Source organism: Antechinus flavipes, chromosome 6, assembly GCF_016432865.1.
Source record: "Antechinus flavipes isolate AdamAnt ecotype Samford, QLD, Australia chromosome 6, AdamAnt_v2, whole genome shotgun sequence".
Taxonomy (NCBI): Eukaryota; Metazoa; Chordata; class Mammalia; order Dasyuromorphia; family Dasyuridae; genus Antechinus; species Antechinus flavipes.
This window is the reverse complement of record NC_067403.1, coordinates 190,430,322-190,450,414: the sequence shown is the minus strand read 5'-3', so window position 1 is coordinate 190,450,414 and position 20,093 is coordinate 190,430,322. Positions and strand designations below refer to the sequence as shown.

Genomic DNA, 20,093 nt, shown 5'->3' with positions numbered 1-20,093 from the left:
CTCTATAGATTATCCACTCTGTTGTATATCATAGTAAGGGCATTTTTCAATCCCTTAGCTTTCCTGATGTGGGAAGTTGGGACAAACTTTTAAAGTGAGTACAGATTTTATTTAGGCAAAACAACAATTTCCTGGATTTTTGGCTCCATCAATACCACATCATATATAGGCAAGAGCATATAATGGCTTCTCTGTTTTATTTGGACTTAGCACTGGATATCCTCCATGACAGTTGCAATTACTTCTGATGGGCATGTATCTTCTTTTTAATGCATCACTTAATATTGATTATCAGAGAGTGCTGGAATTATGCTATCTATATTGTTTAATAATGATGATATAATGCATAAGCTAACATATACAGTATTAGCTCATATCATCCTCTCATCATTAAGAAGAAAAATAATGCATTAAGGTGTGCAGTGTATTACATATGTTAGCTCATTTAATCCTCTAATCCTGTGAAATAGGCACTATTATAACCCCCATTTTATAATTGAGGAAACTGAAACATATAGGGATTTAGAGACTTGCCAAGAGTCACATAGCTAGTAAGACAGGCTTTGTATAGCTGTCTTCCTAACTCCAAGTCCCACGTTTTATCCACTGTGCCACTTAGCTGCTTTTATATCTGTCAAGAAATCTTTTATGGTTTTAATCTGTACTTATACTTGTCTAAAATCTACTTTCTTATAATGTCATCAATTCTGGTTCTGAGAGTCAAGATTTTAAAAGATTTTTGCAGGCTCGAGTATTAGGTCAAATGTAATAAGATAAAATTTAATAGGAGAAAATATAAAATCTGACACTTATTTTTTAAAATCAACTTTATAAATACAGATGGGGAAAGGCATGGCTAGGCAGCTGTTCATCTAAAAAAAAAATCTGGGGTATTATTGGCCTAAGTGTTCAGTATGATTCAGTAGCATAATATGGCAGTCAAGAAACAAAGCTAATTCAAATTTAGGCTATTAAAAACTAAGGCTTGGTGCAGGGGGAAAAAAATTATATTTTTAAAATTAAGGCTTTCCAAAAGTGGAATGTATTCTCTCAGGAGGTAGCAAATTCTGCATCATTAGAGGTTCAGCAAAAGCTGATGACTCCTTGACAGGTTTGTTATACAGTCATGATTTTCAAACATGTTGGTCCCAGGATCCTTAAATACCATTGTCTGTGTGGATTATGTCTAGTTATATTTTCTCTAATTTCTTAATATTATTATAAATGTAGTTTCGATCCCAAGGACCTCCTGAAAATGTCTTGGGGAACTGTGGGGATCTTTTGACTACACTTTGAGAACCATTGTTATAGAGAGAACACTTCAGTTTTGACTTGTAATGTGTGGCCTCAGCTGTGAGATATTGTGATCTAGGAGTATTATAATGCTCCTTCAGATAGCTGGAAAGAATGATCAGCACCACCAACTCTTCCCTCCCCCTCTCTCCTCCCTTTCCCCCTCACCCCTTCCTCTCCCCACCAACTTCTTCAGCATTCCAAGCTAAACATTATTTGTTTCTTCAACTGATCCTCTTAAGAGCATAGGATTTAGAGCTAGAAACCATTGTAGAGATCATTTAGCTCAATCCCTCATGTTACAGAGGAGGAAGCTGGGGCTTAAGGACATGAAATGACTTGTTTGAAGTTCATGGATAGTGAATAAAACAAGGATTCAAAATCCAGGGTTTTTGATTTGGGATTTGATGCTATTTCCAGTCCACTCTTCTGTGGCTTGCTTTCAGATTCCCTCCCCATTCACCTAGTATCCTTTGGAAAGTTGTAATTATAGAAAGAGGAAAAAAAAAACATATGTTATACAGTATCATACTTCTGTGCATGAGTTCAGGGTCAAGTTAGCCAAGCCCAGCTTAATTTGAAAACATCTTTCTCCTTCCTTCCTCCACTTCCCTTATTCCCCTGTTTAGAAAAAATGTTCATTGTTTTAAAAAAAGCTAAAATTACTTACAGAACATGTTTCTGTCATTTTAAACTTTGTTCAAAACTAAGTAAGGCAGAATTTGCCTTGCTTAAAGAGTCAGAATCCGCCTGTCTCTGGCAACAAATCAATTTTAAAAAGGCAAGATACAGAGAGTCTGGGCAAACTCTCTTCTGAGGTTGATAGTAGCTATAGCGGATCCATTATATCCTGAGAGTAAAAAAAAATACAACAATCACACAATAACAATAAAAATTATCCCCACCAATTATTTAATGATTGCTTTTGCTTGTTAGAAATTTATCCTCCTAAGAAATGACAGGGCAAGAAGAGTAAGGAGAAAAGATTGGGGGTCAAAGGCCTGATGGACAAATGTCAACTCAAGCCACTAAGCTTCTTGAGAAAAGGCACTGTGTCATTCTTTTATGTCTAGCTCCATGTTTTGTATATATCAGGTACTTCCAACCCTGAGGTTTATAATTGAAATGATTTTTCAAAATCTTTTCCAACTTTTACAATTCTGTGATTACCATGAACACTTAGAGCTAACCTATCTAATAGCGTAACACACAGAAGTTTCAGGAAAGTCAGTTTCAGCTTGATATGAGGCCAAAAAAAAAAAAAATCCTTGCAATTAGATTTATACACAAATAGAATGGGCTGTTCCAGAACATTGGTAATTCCCAAACACTGGAAATCTTTAGTCAGAGGATTCTGCTACAGTTCAACTAGATGATCTCTGGGCACCCTTCCTATTTTATGATTTTTAAAGCCTCAGTTTCCTTTTTGTTACAATGAGGGGATTTTATTTTAAATTAGGTTTACTAGAAAAATAATAGTTTTATAGTAGAAAAGCAATTAATTTGCCATATAGGAAGAAATAATAAGAACCTCTTTTTCTACAAAAGATTAATATACAGTATTAGAATTCAGATGTAGTTAAATGGGAATAATACTATCAAGCAGAATATAGATATAATTATATCTAACAATATTTTAGTTTTTTTTAAATTTGTGAGGTAGTGAAGAACAAAGTAAATTAAGTCGACAAGCATTTATTAGGTACCTACTATGTTCCAGGACCAGATGGTGCTAAGTACTGGGGATACAAATAAAAGTAAAAACAGTCCTGTTCTCAAAGAGTTAACAAATAAGTGGGGTAGACTACCTGCAAACTACTATATACAAATAAGATATATACAGGATAAAGTTGGAAATAATCTCAGGGGGAAAGCATTAGCATTAAAATGGACTAGGAAAGGCTTCTTGCAGAAGGCTTTTATTTTAGCTGAGACTTGAAAGAAGCCAGGGTAGCCAGGAGACAGAGATGAGTAGAGGGAGTATTCTAAGGATGGGGAGGGGGCAGTTAGTGAAATGCCCCAAATCAGAAGACGAAGTGCCTTTTGTGAGAAAAAGTGAGGACACCAGTGACATCCTATAACACTGAATCATAGCACACAGGGGAATAAAGGATAAGAAAACTGGAAGGCATGAAGGGAGCCAGGTTATGAATGACTTGAAAAGCTAAGCAGAGGATTTTTTGTTTGATCCTGGAGATAATAGAAATCTATTGGAGTTTAGAATAATAGGTTTAGTCTCAGGAGAAACTTATGTTCAAACTTCTGACATTTATTATCTGTGTGTTGCTCAATGTATCACTTATTACCAACCCAAGCCTCAGTTTTCTCTTCTATAAAATGGAGGTGCTAATATCACTTACATCACTAAGTTAAAATGAGAAAAGTACTTTGCAAACCTCAAAACACTATGTAAAAGAGTCATTTTTTCTAGGTTATGACTTACTGAAAATGAGATCACTCTCAAGTAAAATCACACTCAACCTTGATAATTAGGAATAGTATGGAGAAATATAGTAACAGTTGTTGAGTCAGCATTTGTGTTGGAATTCTAGCTAAAAATGTGAGCATTGGCAAATCATTTGTGCATCTTATGTTTTTTCCTCTAAAAAACCAAGCACCTTAATGATGCTTATGCTATCAATGTCACTGAAATGCTGTGAGGAAAACCCTTTGTTTATGTTAAAGAGTTCTGTGCTTGATTTTATTGTTAAAAGATACAACTCTTGAGTGTCAAAATGCCTCTTATAAATAACTATTATTTCTGTTTTTATCTTTATTGTTATTCTTTAAATTTTGGTTATTCTGACTTATTTGATATGACTTAATAGAGATGAAAAAATATATGGATACCTATTCTGTGCCAAGCATTATAACAAATGCTATAGATACAAAGAAAGACAAAAGTCAGAGATAGTTCAGAGAAAGGAAAGTTATAGGATTGTAAACCTTTAAAGTGCTATAGATATATGCTGCTTTTTGATAAATGACTTTGCTCAGGACTATCAGGCAAGTTCCCAGCCCAGCCCAGTTTATAATTAGTGGGATGTAATGAATAGCAGAAGACTTGGAGTTTGGAGACTAAGGTTCTGGGCCAGCCTCAGCCATTAATTTGCTGTGGAACAGGGCTGCCTTCCCTCTTTGCAAAATGAATGATTTAGACTAGCTGCTGGCTAAGACCTTAGGCTGTATGCAGACATTTTGTACTAATGGAGTTGTAGAAATAGTGCCAATGTCCTCCTGCAAAGTCAGTGGCTATGTGGGGTGAATTTTGACTGGTTATTGTGCCAGATTGGGCTGGCCTGAAACTGATTGATAGATTGATTAGCTCATGGTGACAAGGAGGCAGTAGCATTACAAGCAATCTTCTTCCATCTTCCCTCCACTCCTTCAATACAAGAAGATCATGGGCAATAGCCTATGGATGAAGAATATGATCGTCCTCTGTGGAAATACTGGCTACTCAGAAATTCTCAGACTAGACTTTAATTATGGTATAATGGAAAGAATACAGGATCTGGACTCAGATGCTCTGTGATCAAATTCTGCCTTGGTTACTTTTAAGCCATGTAGTAGCATCAACTTATTTCCCCACTCTAGACCTCAGATTCTTCATCTATTGGAATGTTGGCAAGATTACATTATCTCTAAAGGTTCTTCTCTTTCCCTTCTTTCCCTTCTCCTCCCCTCCCTTTCCTTCTCACTTTTTTCTTCTTTTTCTCTCCTCCCTTTCTCTCTTCTTTTCTTCTCTCTCTTCTTCTCTCCTTTCCCTTCCCTTCTCCTCTCTCCTTTCTTTCTCCTCCTCTTCTCTTTCCTCCTCTTTTCTTCCTTTCCCTTCCTCCCCTCCCCTCCTCTCCTCTCCCTTTCTCTTTCTCTGTCTCCTCTTTCTCTCTCTTCCTCTCCTTCTCTGTTCCCCTCCCCCTTTATATCTGCCTTTCTTTACTGGTCTCTTTCTCTTCCTCCCTCTCTTTCCCCTCTTTTCTTCCCTTCTCTTCTCTCCCCTCCTGTAGGATAGCATCTCCAAATGCCTTGGGGTGGTTATGGCTCAACAAAGATTTCTTTCAGCCTTAATACTTTGTTTATAGACACACCTGGTTTACATTTAACCCATACTTGTACAATGGATTCTCTCACCTATGTAGATTGCTATAGTTATGGTTCTATTTTTGCCTTTGGCTGCTCCCAGCTTTGGCATCCCTAACTCCATATTTGCTTCTGACCTACTGACCTGGACTCTTGCCTTTTACTTATTCCAGTGGTGACTCAGACCACCAATTGTTCTAAGACTAGCCCACTGGCATATACTTCCCCCTTTCCCTAAGAACATTTTCTATGCATTCAAAGCAACAAATATTCTGTCCTTTTCTTTTTGAGTGCCTAATAGAATTACAATAATGTGCTACTATTAAATAGGGAAAGAATCTTAGTATGTAATAGCTCACATTTATACAGCATTTTAAAGCTGAGAAAGTACCTTCCTCACCATAATTCAGTGGTCTAGGTAATGAATTTGTTGGTAGGTCCATTTTGTGAGGCGAAAACTGAGGCAAAAAGCTGTTAAGTGACTTGCCCATTAAGTGTCAGATCCTGCATTAGAACCCATGTCTTCTGAACCTGAGAAGAGTATTCCTGCTGAATCTGCATTCTATGTTCAATGACTAACATTTTATGAGTCTATAAGGGCTTCCTTTGTCCCTGGAGCATAGAGTAGATAAATGTTTCTGGAATAAAGGGATGAATTTTACCATGCTTTATGCTGTTTCTTTTGTGTTATTATCTATATAAATCAACTGCTTTGAACAATGTAAAAATCAATTGTTTCAAATACATTCTCTCTAAAATCTGTAGCAAGTTGGTCCATGCTGTTTGCTTCCTAACAGACAGACAGCTAGCTACAAAACCAGCAAATATACTGTAACACAGTGTCAGCCTTCAAGTCCTTTCCCTGATTAGTGTAACAAGAGAAACCTCCTCCCTCAATCTGGCTCCTACTAATTACTCATCTGTTCCCCTGTTGATCTTATTTTTCTGCGTTTAATTCTGAATAACTTGGCAGTCTCCTAGGACCAGTTATAGGATATCAGACCTCAAATGGACCATAAGGATTTTTTTTTTTAATACAACTCTTTCATTTTGCAGGTGAGAAATCTGAGGTTTAGAAGAGAAAAAGTGACATACTCAAGATGACATAGAGCCCAGGCTCAAATTCTTCCACTTTACCCTACTGTTTCTCTTGGAGCTAAATAGAGTTGGTCTCTTTTTACAAAGTTGAGGCATCTACCTACACATTCCCTCCTTCATATGATAGATGATAATAACTTTTCCCCTCCTCCTGAGTCTCAGTTTCCTCATTTGTAAAGTGAAGGCTTGACTAGATTATCCCTAGGGCCGCCTCTAGCATTAACATTCTGTGATCATCACCTCAAGTATCTTCCAAATGAAAGCCTATCATATTTTACATGCTTTCCTTAGCATTACTACTTCAAAGAGACAATGCAGTTTAGAAGAATGTTGGTCTTAGCCAAGTAGACCTTCTTCAGACAATTCTTTAATTTGCTTCAGACAATTCCTAGTGATGTGTCTTTGGGAAAATTATATAGCATTTGTCAGCTTCAGTTTTCTTATTTGTAACCTAGAGGATGGGAATAGCATTTACCTTACAGGGTTGTTTTGAAGTGCAAATGAGATCACATATGTAAAGCTTTACATATCTTAAAATACTATGTAAATGTGAAGTATTATTATTATTTTATAAAAAAAAACATTTTGCCAATGTCAAAGAACTATATAAGTTTAAATTATTATTATTATTATTATTATTATCATTAGATCCTTGGGACAACAAAGAAATTGGATTTGGAATCCAAATACCTAAGGAATACTTTCAAAGACCTCATCTTGGAATTCTAGAACATTAAAGCAGGAAAGAAACCTAAAGATTAATCAATTCAATTTTATCCTTTTGTACATTAGGAAACTAAGGCATAAGAAGGAAATGTGACTTACCCACGGTCATATCAGTTAGTGGCCCACCAGGCAATGCAGATTTCTTGACTTTTGTTCTTATGGTATTTTTTCTCTGTCCTTTAGTTTTTTCCCTGCATTTCAGGTTTGAATCAATTCTTCTAAATGAAGGTGACATTAACAGTACCTACTTATTCTTAATCCAAGTAGTATAAAGATAGGTAAAATATACTTAAAGAACTTGGCTTTTGTGTCACAAAGTATTTTTGTAAAAACCTCAAACAATTTATATAGACCAGCAATTGGTTGCTCTGTAATCAGATAACATTTGAGTGAACACTGGATCAGATGTGAATGGAGGTACACCTAAAACATTGTTATTTGTCACAGCTCCAATTCTTTTTTGGCTCATTGTATAAAACTAAGAGCCATTTTACTTTCCTTGCAACACACTGATATCCCTGTTGAGGAATTCTGGCTGTGGAGACAGCATGAACACCGGGAAAGACAATTGAATTTGGAGTCAGAGAAGTCCTAGATTCAAATCGTTACCTATTATTATACATGTGTGACCTTAGGGAAATCAATTACTCATTCCAAACCTCAATTTCCTCATCTGTAAACTAAGAGGATTAGACAAAATCCCCCTAAATCTATCATCCTATGATATTGAATAGTTCGAATAATCAGAAGATGAGGATATCAGTTGCCACAGATTCCATTGGCAGACTTCTCATCGCATGCATAGTGTTTTATATTTGTTTCATTGTATTCATCTGCATCTTCTCATTTTCTCTCAGCTATTTGATCTGAGGAGATCTGGGGTATTGGTTACATTATCTATGAAATGCAAGAGTTTCACTCAATGGATCAAGAACCTATTTGAATTTCTTATAACAATAATAGGTGAATGAAGTTCTATCTATTAGTGCTTCCCCCCTACAAAGTAACATTGTATCTATTCTATATGAATAATATATTATTTATGTACATATTGTCTTTCCTCATTACAAAACCTGAATTCAAATCCTACCTCAGACATTTTACTAGCTGTATAACCCTGGGCAAATTCCTTAACCTTTGTCTTCCTCAGTTTCTTCATCTGGAAAATAGAGATATTTGTAGCATCTACTTCCCAGGATGGTTGTGACAATCAAATGAGTTAATATTTGTATAGCACCTTTGAAACCAGTGTTATTATGAATACTAAAAAGCTAGTTATATTTTAGCTATTATTTATTACAATGTTACTGTCTTGAGGGTGAGATGCTACTTCTCCTTGAACTCTTTGCTCTGAGATAATGTGTTGATAACCTGTGGAAGTGAGAGAGACGATGTAGACTTATGGCATCATCCATGCAGTTCTTTATAGATACCTGCAGCAAGATGCATCTAATAATCTATACATTTGTATTGTGTGGAGAATATCTGGGAAGTTTTTCTTTGTAATGAATTACCAAGATTTTAGAAAATAAAGTGTGGGATGACATAAGTAACAGGTTTGGGCTTAATAAAAGGAAAATCTTCCTACTAGCTCCTTAAATTTGAGTAGTCTAGCGAGGTAAAGAATTCCCTGTTTCTAGAAGCTGTCTGACTGTTTGCAAGGGATGTTGTAAAAATAATTTGTACTCTGGATCTTGATCAGGTTAAATTTTTAAAACTTTTTTTGAGGGGGTTCTTAAACCTTTACCATTTGCAACCTCTTTTCACTGTAGAAATTTTTATATGATCTTTTGCATATATACACATACATACATATATATGTGCATTGTGTTTTTGTGTGTACTTACATGTAAGTATGTATACATACAAACACACACATAATGTATATAGAATATATATGTATGTATATGTTTTGTGTGCATATATGTAAAGATATAGATAGATAGATATGACATACAAATCAAACATTTACTGTTAAATCATAATTTCACAACTTCCACATTTATTTATAGTTTAAGAAGCTGGGGGTTAAATCAATGGTATTAAAATCAAATAGAAATGGAAGCCACTAAAATAAAACAAAGAACCCAGAAGAGCCCATATTGACTTAAAAACCACATGTATTTATGTATCCTCCGTCCTTTAAAAAAATACATTAATGCATTAACACATTAAAAACAGATAGGAACTACATTTTACTCTAGTTAAGGCAGCACTAGCTGGTTGTGCTTGACACTTCTGGATTAGATAACTTTTGCGGTCCTCTTTTAGATGATTGCGTATTCTAGCATTGGCTCTTCATTGAATTTTAGGATTGATAGAGGTCTCAGAAATCATCTAGTCAATTTTCTTATATTACAGATAAGAGAAATGAGTCTCAGAAAAATTAAATGATCTTTCTAAGACTGACTGATAATGGTAGTGGTAGAACTGAGTCTGTACTCTGGTCTTTTGACTTGGGTTGAAGTCCTACTTCTGCCATTAACTCCCTGCACAACAGCAAGCATATAACTTAGGAAACCCAGGTTTTCTGATTCTAAATCCATTTTTTTTTCCTTTTAACTATATGAAGTTATGTCATAGTAGTTTTAGCAGCCACCCCTAACTTCATGGGACATGATTTACTAGTAGGTTACCTTCCTAGTGATTTTCAGGAGGATCTTTCCCTTCTCTAGTATGTGAAATTTAGATGCAAAGATAGATAAGGAATCTCTTTTCTTAGAAATGTGGGTTGAGTGATATTGTGGAAGAGAATTTTTTTTTTAAAATGAGGATCTGAATTCAGTTTTGGACTATGATACTGACACTCACTAATTGTGCGATCTTAAGGCAATCACTTCATCTCATTGGACAACAGTTTCCTCATCTGTAACATGAGGTAGATGTATGAAATGGCCCTTAATCCCTTTCTGTGTATATTTCTATGTATCCGTGTAGGAGTTTAAGACAGAAAATAAAGAGAATTAATACACTCCTCTGAGATGTCAGGGAAATGTATTTAGGCTCAATATTATGTTCACACTAGCTTTAGCCAGAGAAAATCCATATTTTTTCTAAATTTCAAGGCATTTCTGAGTCACTGACTATATATTGTCTCCTACAATATCAATAGGTGGATTAAAAAAAAAAAAAACAGGAGAGTGGAGTATAGAAACAAAGGAACAGAAGTCATCCTTAAAATGCAATAGTGAAAGGCAGTAGTAGAAATACATTAATTGGGGTCAGGTCCAATAAATTAATTTCTCTTGTGTTTGTTATTGGGTATCTGGTATGTTCATAGCAATGAACTAAATGCTACAAAAATCAAACCTTGGCAATAGATATTCTTTCTTTTTCAGGCAGGTTCGTAAAAACAAAGTTTCTTGTTTGTTTTGTAATGAAAACACTGACCAAAGCTGTTTGTTTATAGAATTAGTATCTTTGCTTGGAGGAAATATCATACATCAACAAAAGCCTCTGTCAGAGATTATTGATTGCCATAATAGGATTCATAGCACCCTGCCCCCATTTTGTTTTGTTTTAGCCCTTCTGTTCAGTGAATATGCTCAAGGATGTTATGGCAATGGGAAAGACACATGTGAGCACAAATCCACATTGAACATTCCAGAATCAGGCTTTTGTTAGAACTTGAACTAAAATGCAATGATCCACCCAATGACACTGCTATCTTAATAGACACAAAGAAATGGACAGTTTCCTTGCACTTTGGAAACTGTAAGACATAGTATAGTGAATGTAGAGCTAATCTCAAGTTTTGCCTCTGACCTATATTACCATTGTGACCCTCAGCAACTCATTTAATCATTCAGTGCTCCAGAAAATTCTCTTTCGATTGCAGGAAAGGTGCCAGTTTGCATTTGCAGAAAGAAGACCTCATGATTAGTAGAATTTGAGTAGGCAATAAAGCCACAAAAGCAGAAATAAATATGTTAAAAAATCTAAAAGTGAGGAGTCATGGTACGTTGAATAGAGCTCTGGCTCTGGAGTCAGGAGGATCTGAGTTCAAATCCAGCCTCAAACATTTACTAGCTGTGTTACTAGCTAATCTCAGAAAAACCAATCAACCCTGTTTGCCTCAATTTCTCCTCTGTAAAATAAGCCAGAGAAGAAAATGACAAACTATTTCAGGGTCTCTGCCAAGAAAACTCTAAATAGGATCACAGAGAGTCAGACAAGAATACGTCGTCTCAACAATGACAATAACCAAAAAATTCACACAAGTAAGCATTTATTAGTTTCTTATTATGTTCCAAACACTGTGTTAAGAACTGGGGCTATAAAGAATCAACAACAACAACAAACAAAATATTCCTTAGCCCCAAAGAGCTTAAATTTTTAAAAAGATAGATACTTTTGGAAGTATTTGTATAATAGCTTAAAGATAAAAGAATACCTACCCAGAGAGATCAGTAAAGTCTTCCCAGAAGAGGAGGTTAGCATGGAAGGAAATTCCAAATTCTAAGAGATTGAAAAGGAGGATACTTGGGGCACATAGAGCAACTGGTAAAAAGGCAAGAGATGAAATGCCAAATTAGGGGAAGAGCGGGGGTGGGGGGCAACTTAACTGAAAAAAGATAATTGAAGCCATAATATGAGAGTCAAATTATGAGAGGCCAGGCTTTGGAAAATGTACTTTTTTATAGAATCAGCAGGGAGCCACTGGAGATTACTGAGCAAGAGATGAACAAGAATAGACTTGTAATACATACATATGTGTATTTATGCATTTTATATATATATACATATACACACATATAACATGTAATTGAGAGGAAATTATATATGTGTAATGTAGTCATATTTCTTCATGTATGAATATATTACACATATATAATTTCCTCTCAATTACATGTTAAAACAATTTTTGAAAAGTTTCAAATTCTATCTCTCCCTTCTTTCTTTCTCTCTTCCCTCCTTGAGATAGTAAGTAAACAGATTCAATAAATAAAACTATGGATTACACATGTACAATCATGTAAAACATTTCCATAATAGTCATTTTGTAGAAGAGGACTCAAATAAATGAAAGAGGATGAAAAAAGAAAATGAAAAATAGCAGGCTACTAGACTTGTACTTTAGAAAAGTGAATTTTGATAGCCCCATGAAAGAAGGGAGAGGGGAGAAAGTAAAACTTGGGAATCTAATTAGAATATGATTGCCATATCAGGGTGAAATATAATGGAGGACTGAACTTCGGTGATGGTTGTATGAATGGAGAAAAGACAGATTGGAGAGATACAGTGGAGGTGGAATTCACAGGGCTTGGCAACAGATTATATGTAGATAGAGAGGAGGAAGGAAGAATTCAGGATGATTCTGATGAATTTCATGATTTCTAGAAGTTAGAGATGTTTAAAAATTCTCTCTGTGGACAAAATTTTTCAGTAATCATGGATAGGTTCATTATTTTTAATTGTCCCTCACTGTGTCAATTGAACTGATTAATCAAAAGAATATGTAATGAGTATATACTATGTATAAGGTGCCAGATTTGGAGCTGTGGGGGAAAAAATAAGTAACAGGCATGATCCCTGCTTTGAATGATTTTAAATTTTATTTTAGATGCCAAAAATAAATGGATGAAAAGATAGTTACCAAAATAAGGGTTCATATAGGTAAGAACCAAATGAAGAAGATAGACAAAAACATCTAGAGGAGTTGTCAAGTCCTACATTTAGGTTCATATGAAAAAATGAAGTGTAGCTGGATAACAGTTCACATGAAAAAGTGCTGAACATTTTAATGAATTTATGAGCTCATTAAGAGTTAATCATAAAAACCAAGAAAAAGCTAACTGGATCTTAGGCTGAATTAATAAAGTCAGAATGTCCAGACAGACTGATGGAGGTGAATATTCTGCCCTGAATGAATGATATGATATGTTCAGCTCAGTTCAGCACATTTTATGGCCTTTGACATTCTAAATTTGTCGTGAGGAGAACAAACAAGATAGCAAGGAGGTCATACCATATGAATCTTGGGTATTTAGTCTGGAGAATACAAGCCTTATGGAGGACTTGATAACTACCTTAAAGTATTTAAGGATTGTCATATGGAAAAAAAAAAAAGTTAGACAAGTTCTGCTTGTTCCCAGAAGGTGGAGTTAAGGGTGGGAGTTTCAGAAAGGATTAATTTGGTTCCCGTAAGGAAAGTCATTCTAACCATTGGAACTACACCCACATGTAATTGGCTGATTTGGGATTTCATGAGTTAGCCTGTATGCAGGTCTTTTAGCAAAGGTTGGCTAACTAAATGTGGAGGGTGTCATGGAAGAGATTTTTGTTCTGTTACTGGCTTGACTAGATTCTCTTTGAGGTTCCTTCCAAGTTGAGTGCTTTATGAAAGAGCTATCCAGAAGTATTTTACTTCTTTCTTATGGAACTGCCATATAAAGTAGTAAGTTGTTCATTATAGGAAGCATTCAAATAAAAGTTGAGTGATTGCTTTTTGGGAATGTTGTAGAGGACATTCCTCTTACGGATGGAATGAAATACTTTTCACTTATAGGATACTTTCCATATAAAATTCCTATGAAGTAGGTAGGTTGCGCAGTGTTGGTAGAGATACCCTCTGGGGTTCTTTCTAACCCCAATACACTGTACTCTTGTCTAATCCTTTTAAAGGGAAATAAATTGAATAGGAATCTGGTAATTTTTAAGTATTAAGGAAATTATTCACATTTATATAAATCTGTACAGGTTACAAAATACTTTACAATATGCCATTTTGGCACCAACAAATGAGAGAAGGATAGGGGAGAAAGGCTTTATGTAAGAGATGGCCTTGGAGCTGAATCTTAACTCCAAAAATGTCTTTGTGCTTATTTTGTTTTGTTGGGGAAAGGAAAGATTCTAGAGTGGCAAACATTGTAAGACTTAGATCAAAGTCCTGGCTTTGAGAGAGATGTACGCATATATGCATGTGCACATGTGTGTGTATGTATACATGCATATACGTACATGCATACTTATACATATGTACATATACTGAGACCTTGGACAAGTCATCATATTTTTCTGGACCTCGGTTTTCTCAATCTGTAAAATGGTGATATTGTCTTAGCTATTTATCAGAGTTGCCAGAAGTAACTTATAAATTGTAAAATCCCATGTAAAGGTGAGATATTTCTATTGTTCCTCCTCTAAAGAACTCTTGGATGACACATCTCAGCATAAAGTTGATCCCAGGCTGTAGAAGATTCTGCTAGCAGAGCACAGGTCCTGGTAAGGACTCTTGCAGGTCTTGACAAAGTTGCAAAGATTTTGAATACCAAAGGATTGTGCTGGTTACTTGAGAACCAGCCTAGTTAAGAGTAAGGAGTTTCATCCCCAAAATATTAGCCATTAGATTATGAATTTTTTCAGTGACAGGAACCTCAAGAAAATAGTCCCCTATCTGCCTAGGTCCCAAAAATATTCAGTTGGCATTGATGGATGGAGTGGCCACGCTGATAAAACCAAAAATCTTTATTGTTATAGTATCATTTAACTTCATTCTGGGTGTACATGTTATATCCCCCATTAGAATGAAAACTCTTTGGGGTTAGTCTTGGTATCCTTAATGCCTTGAACTTTTGTAGGCCATCAGTCAGTATTCATTTAATTAAATTTATGCCTGGCATGGAAGAGCTAGGATTGAAATCCAGTTCTGGTTACAGTAAATCTCTAGCTACAACTCTATTGATATCTATTTTTGGTGGACAGGCTTTGTTAGGGAAATAATAGCTTATCTGTTATTATTGATATGTGTCCAGGAGACAAGTAAGTCAAATTATTAAATATGACGCTCTTTAAATGTTGTTGGAAAATGATTTAATTCCATAAAGTCAATAAGACAAGCTCCTCATAGATGAATTTATCTTCTTTTATAGATGACAAAGGAAGTGATCATATTTCCTAACTATATCATTGTAGTCATTTGGATATCTCATAAGCCAGTAATAGAAAGCAAATTCCTCTGAGTTTCATATGAGAATCTGGCCAATTATTGTTTATCATATTTCAAATGAGGTCATGGTTTCATGCGAGCATGCATAATAAAAGTGTGTGTGTGTGTGTGTGTGTGTGTGTGTGTGTGTGTGTGTGTGTTGGACAGAGGAAAAGAATGTTACATTTGCCCCATAGCATCTGCCCCCCCCCCCCAATTCCTTCGGCTGATCTGATGCTACAAGGCACTTCTTGCTGGCACAGTCAACTTGATATTTAAGCTAGTGCTGTGTGAAATATGACATGTGCTTTCCAGTGAGTTGGCACCCTACTGAATGAAAGGCTCCCCATCCCTGTGAAATCCATATTGCCAATTATCTGGTGGCCAGATCAGCACAGATTACATGCACCATTAAATAGAATCATTCCCACAGATTTACCTACAGTCACTTACTGTATCTGTAGTCAACATTTACATGCCTAAAGGGTCTGAATAACATTTTCAACTGTGCCCAACTCCCAGAGGTCTCAGGATCCATGGACAGCTGGGGGAAAGAGAGGAGGGCAGCTTCTTCCTTGCTTCCTAGAACCATGGTTTTCTCCTGAAGCTCAAAATATGTCTGGTTGTCTAAAGGACAGGATATAATGTAAATGGAAGGAGTGGAAGATTTGGAATCAGAAGACCTGGATTGGAATGTCACCCCCGATAGTTACTTAGCGTGATTGTGAGCAAGTCATTTCTCTTCTCTGATCTGTACTTTCATTATCTGTCATATGGGAACAATTATACTCTCACTATCCACTTACCTAACTCATAGGGTTACTGTGCAGAAAGAGCTGGGTAAACATTAGAGGATTCAGTAAATGTGAATTACAATTCTAAAAATAAAACTGATAAAAGCTGGCCTTTTAGATTGCGCTATCATTTACAAAGTGTGCTCCTCTGACAGCCACAACATGAGGTAGTTAGTATGTATATATATGTGTGTGTTTATATTTATTATTATCCCCATTTTACAGATGGGAAAATTCATTTCCTGATCCTAAGTTTCATGTACATTCTGCATTCTGAGTACAGTGAGTTAGGAAAAGATAAAAAGTCACTTGACGTGGCCCTTAAATTCTGGTACCAATATAAAAATGGGGGCAGGTGAAGTAATTCATTTCAGGTGCAGGATATGGCTGGAGTAAAGGTATGGTGGGAGGAGAGAGTACAATGAGCTTCAAAAAAGGAATAATCCAGTTTAGTTGGGACACACAATGTTTGAAAGGAAATAATATGAGAAAAGGGGAGACAATCTTTTTAAAAGCCAAAAAAAAAAAGTAATTTGGATGCAGATTGTGAAACATTTTTGCAATTTCCATAGCTTTGACAACATTAGTTTACAATGCAGTCTCTCAAAGTGATCTAAATTATCACCTTTATGGAAAAGTGCTGAATTAAGCTCCCTGAAAGCTGTTCCTACATAGTTAGCATGAGCTGTTTGTACTAGTCTGAAAACATTTTTTTTTTTTTTAAGTAAAAGGAGGAAGCACGAGACAAGGTGTAAAGAATCTGAATTCTCCATTGTCTTGCCAAGAATTGGAGTTCTTGAATAGGTCCCTTCAGCTCTACAAGGCTCAGTTGTTTTTTTTTTTTTTTTTTTTTTTTTTTTGGTAGTATAGGAATATAATTTAAAGGTCATATCAAACCCCATAATTTTAAAGATGAAGAAACTGAGGCTAAGAGAAGCCAAAGTAATGTTCACAGTTACATAACTAGTATCAGAAACCAAATTTCAATTCATTTTCCTTACTATCTACTCACTATCTGTCTCTGAAAAGGAAAGGAATCTCAATTTTGAAACTGTGTTCTTTGGTTTATAGACATTTCCCACTCTAATATCCTAGTTCAGAGTTCTCTTGCAGTTCTAGAACTTTATGTTCAAAAGTCCTGTCTAGCTTTTGCATTCTATGAATTAGGAGGTATTCATGCTGACTTTGTGGGTCAGCTGCTGTGTTTCCTGTTGTATAATTTATTATTGTAAATATTATTATTTTCCCATCATAGAAGAATTCAATTAGAAAAAAAAATGTCAAGCGTTTGTCCAATGCCCTATGCTTGGTAAGGAAAATGCAATAAACAGACATAATACAGACCTTACTCTTAAGGAATGTATAATCTAATAGCAAGAGACATGCCCATAAAGATCTGTCATACAACAGAAAGGAGAGCAAATTAAGCACAAAAAAGAAATTGAGAAAAAGTGCTATAAGAAATTTGAGTAGGGAATGTTTGCTTTCTCCACGTTTCCTTAATTTAAGATGGAAGGCAGGTAAAGATTTGAGGAAAGGCTTCATAGAAAAACATGGCAAATAAATTTGATCTTTAAGGAAGAGAAGTACTTCAACAGATAGAGAGGTAAAGGAGCTTTTCATTCCAGGCATGGATAAATGGCATGAGCCATGTGTGAAAAGGGTCTGATGTCATCTTCTCTGGCTAGAAGGTGGAATACATGGAAGGATATAGCATGAAAGGAGCTAGAATTGAGGTGGAAATTTAAAAAGTAGAATCAGGGCCAGCTGGGTGACACAGTAGATAGAGCACCAGTTTTGAATTAGGAGGACCTGAGTTCAGACACTTAACACTTCCTAGATGTGTGACTCTGGGCAAGTCACTTAACCCCAATTGCCTCAGCAAAAAATAAATAAATAAAAATAAAAAGTAGAATCAGCTTATAATTTATCTGGCAGGCAACGAGGACTCAGTAATAAATACAAAAGTGATATTAACATGAGCACAGTATGTTAGGAATATTACTTGTAGGCAGTGGTATTGATGATGAAATGAAGAGGGAAAAGACCAGACTTAGTAGTCTACATAAGAAGAAATAAAAACAAGGCTGATTACAGTGAGCATGAAGTAAACTCTTTGTGGGTGAAACTGATATATTTTTGATTTTTATATTGAAAAGAGTCATACCTCAGAAATATCGCAGATTTGGTTCCAAGCCACTATGATAATTCAAATGTCACACTAAAGCAAATCACACAAATTTTTTGGTTTCCATTAAAAGTTATGTTTATATGATATTGTAATTTATTAAGTATGCGATAGCATTATGTTTAAAAACAATATACATACCTTAATTAAAAATACTTTATTGTTAAAAAATTCAAACCCTCACCTGATTCTTTAGTAAGTTGCAATCTTTTTGCTCATGGAGGATCTTACCTCAACATTGATGGATGGTGATTGCTGAAGCAAGTGTCTGTGGCAATTTCTTAAAATTATGTGACAACAAAATTTGCCACATCAATTGACTTCTTTTTATTTGAACATTTAGAGGCCACTGTAGAGTTATTGATCTAATTTCAATACAATTGTGTCTCAGGGAATAGGGAGATCCAAAAAGAGGGAGCGAGATGGGAAATGGAGAAGTCGGAATACATATAATATTTATTGATTAATTTTGCCATATTTTAAGGTCAGATTCAAGTTGCCTCCCCCAGTTACAATAATTACATCAAAGATCTCTGATCATAGACCACCATTACAGACATAATTATAATGAAAAAGTTTGAAATATTATAAGAATTATCAAAATGTGACACATATTTTTAGAAAAATGACACCAATAAGACTTGGCCAGTGCAGGGTTGCCACAAACCTTCAGTTTGTAAACAACAACAAACAACAACAGAACCCTAATGCAATATCTATGAAGTTCAATAAAGCAAAGTATTAAAAAAAACAATGTATCAAGCACAGTACCTAATTAAATACGAATCCCTTAATAAATAGTTATTGATTGATGATTATAAGAGATTTTTTTTTTTATAAGAGATATTTTCAAAGAAGTGACAACTGTTTAGATGCATAGGGTAAGGTAGAGTAAGGAATGTAAAGATAACTGCAAGATCTGATCCCAAATTACTGGAACAATGGCAGTGCCAATTACAGAAATGGGAAATACTTAGTCATAGATTTATAGAATCAGTATTAGAACTGAAAGGACTCTTAGAACAAAGGTTTCAAATATAGCCTGCTACACTTCTGGTTGAGCCAGATTAAAATATAACTAGGAAATATTTTTAAAAATAAATAAAACTACAGTAAAACATAGCATTGGTGCAGCTAGGGGAGCAGTAGATAGAATGCCAAACCAGGCAGATTCATTTTCCTGAGTTCAAATCTGGCCTCGGACACTTACTACCTGTAGGATCCTGGGCAAGTCACTTACTTCTGTTTGACTCAGTTTCCTCAGTTTTAAAAATGAGCTGAAGAAGGAAGTGACAAGCCATTCCAGTATCTCTGCCCAAGAAAACCCCAAATGGGGTCACGAGAGTTAAGCATGACTGAAAGTAGCTTAACAATAACATAAATAATATTAAAATGTGGTTTTCTAAGTCAATATGTTGTCTACAAGAATCAAGTACCTCTAATGACCCCTGTTTCTACTTGAGTTTGACACCACTGACTAGAACATAGAATTCTGAAATGCAACAAGACTTTGGGCATAGATGGTTAGAACTAGAAGAGAATTTAGAAAGCATTTAGTCAATTTTTCTCTCATTTAATATACAAAGAAAAATGAAGTCCATAAAGCTAGTCAGAAGCACATACAAACCTAGACCAGAAGTACCCCCAGTCAATCATGAAAGCACTCTTTCCTCTATTCCTCACTTGTCACTTTGGTTTAAAATGGAACATTGCAGGCCCATTGCTTGATAATTTCTGATTGTTTACCTTCTCAAAGCCCCTTTGAGGGTGATCTACCTGATTATATCTTGTAGAAGTCATTTATATTTAAGTGTCAGTTCAAAGTGCCCTATCCCCTCCCCGGAAGGATGTCTAAATGTTGGAGCTTAATGGGGAGTTCTATTTTGGTGAGTCAGGAAGAATTTGGCTATCACCCTGTTTGTACATGAGAGACACCAGCATCATATGACCCTCCCTGCATTTCAGTCCCAGGGAGCTCCAGTGACAG

At 35.5% G+C, this 20,093-nt stretch overlaps 1 protein-coding gene across 1 annotated transcript in view; it reads left to right on the top strand.

Annotated features, from left to right (window-relative positions):
• Positions 1-20,093, top strand: part of ABLIM2 (actin binding LIM protein family member 2) — a 310,433-nt gene that overhangs the window by 51,255 nt on the left and 239,085 nt on the right. The window lies entirely within an intron of this gene.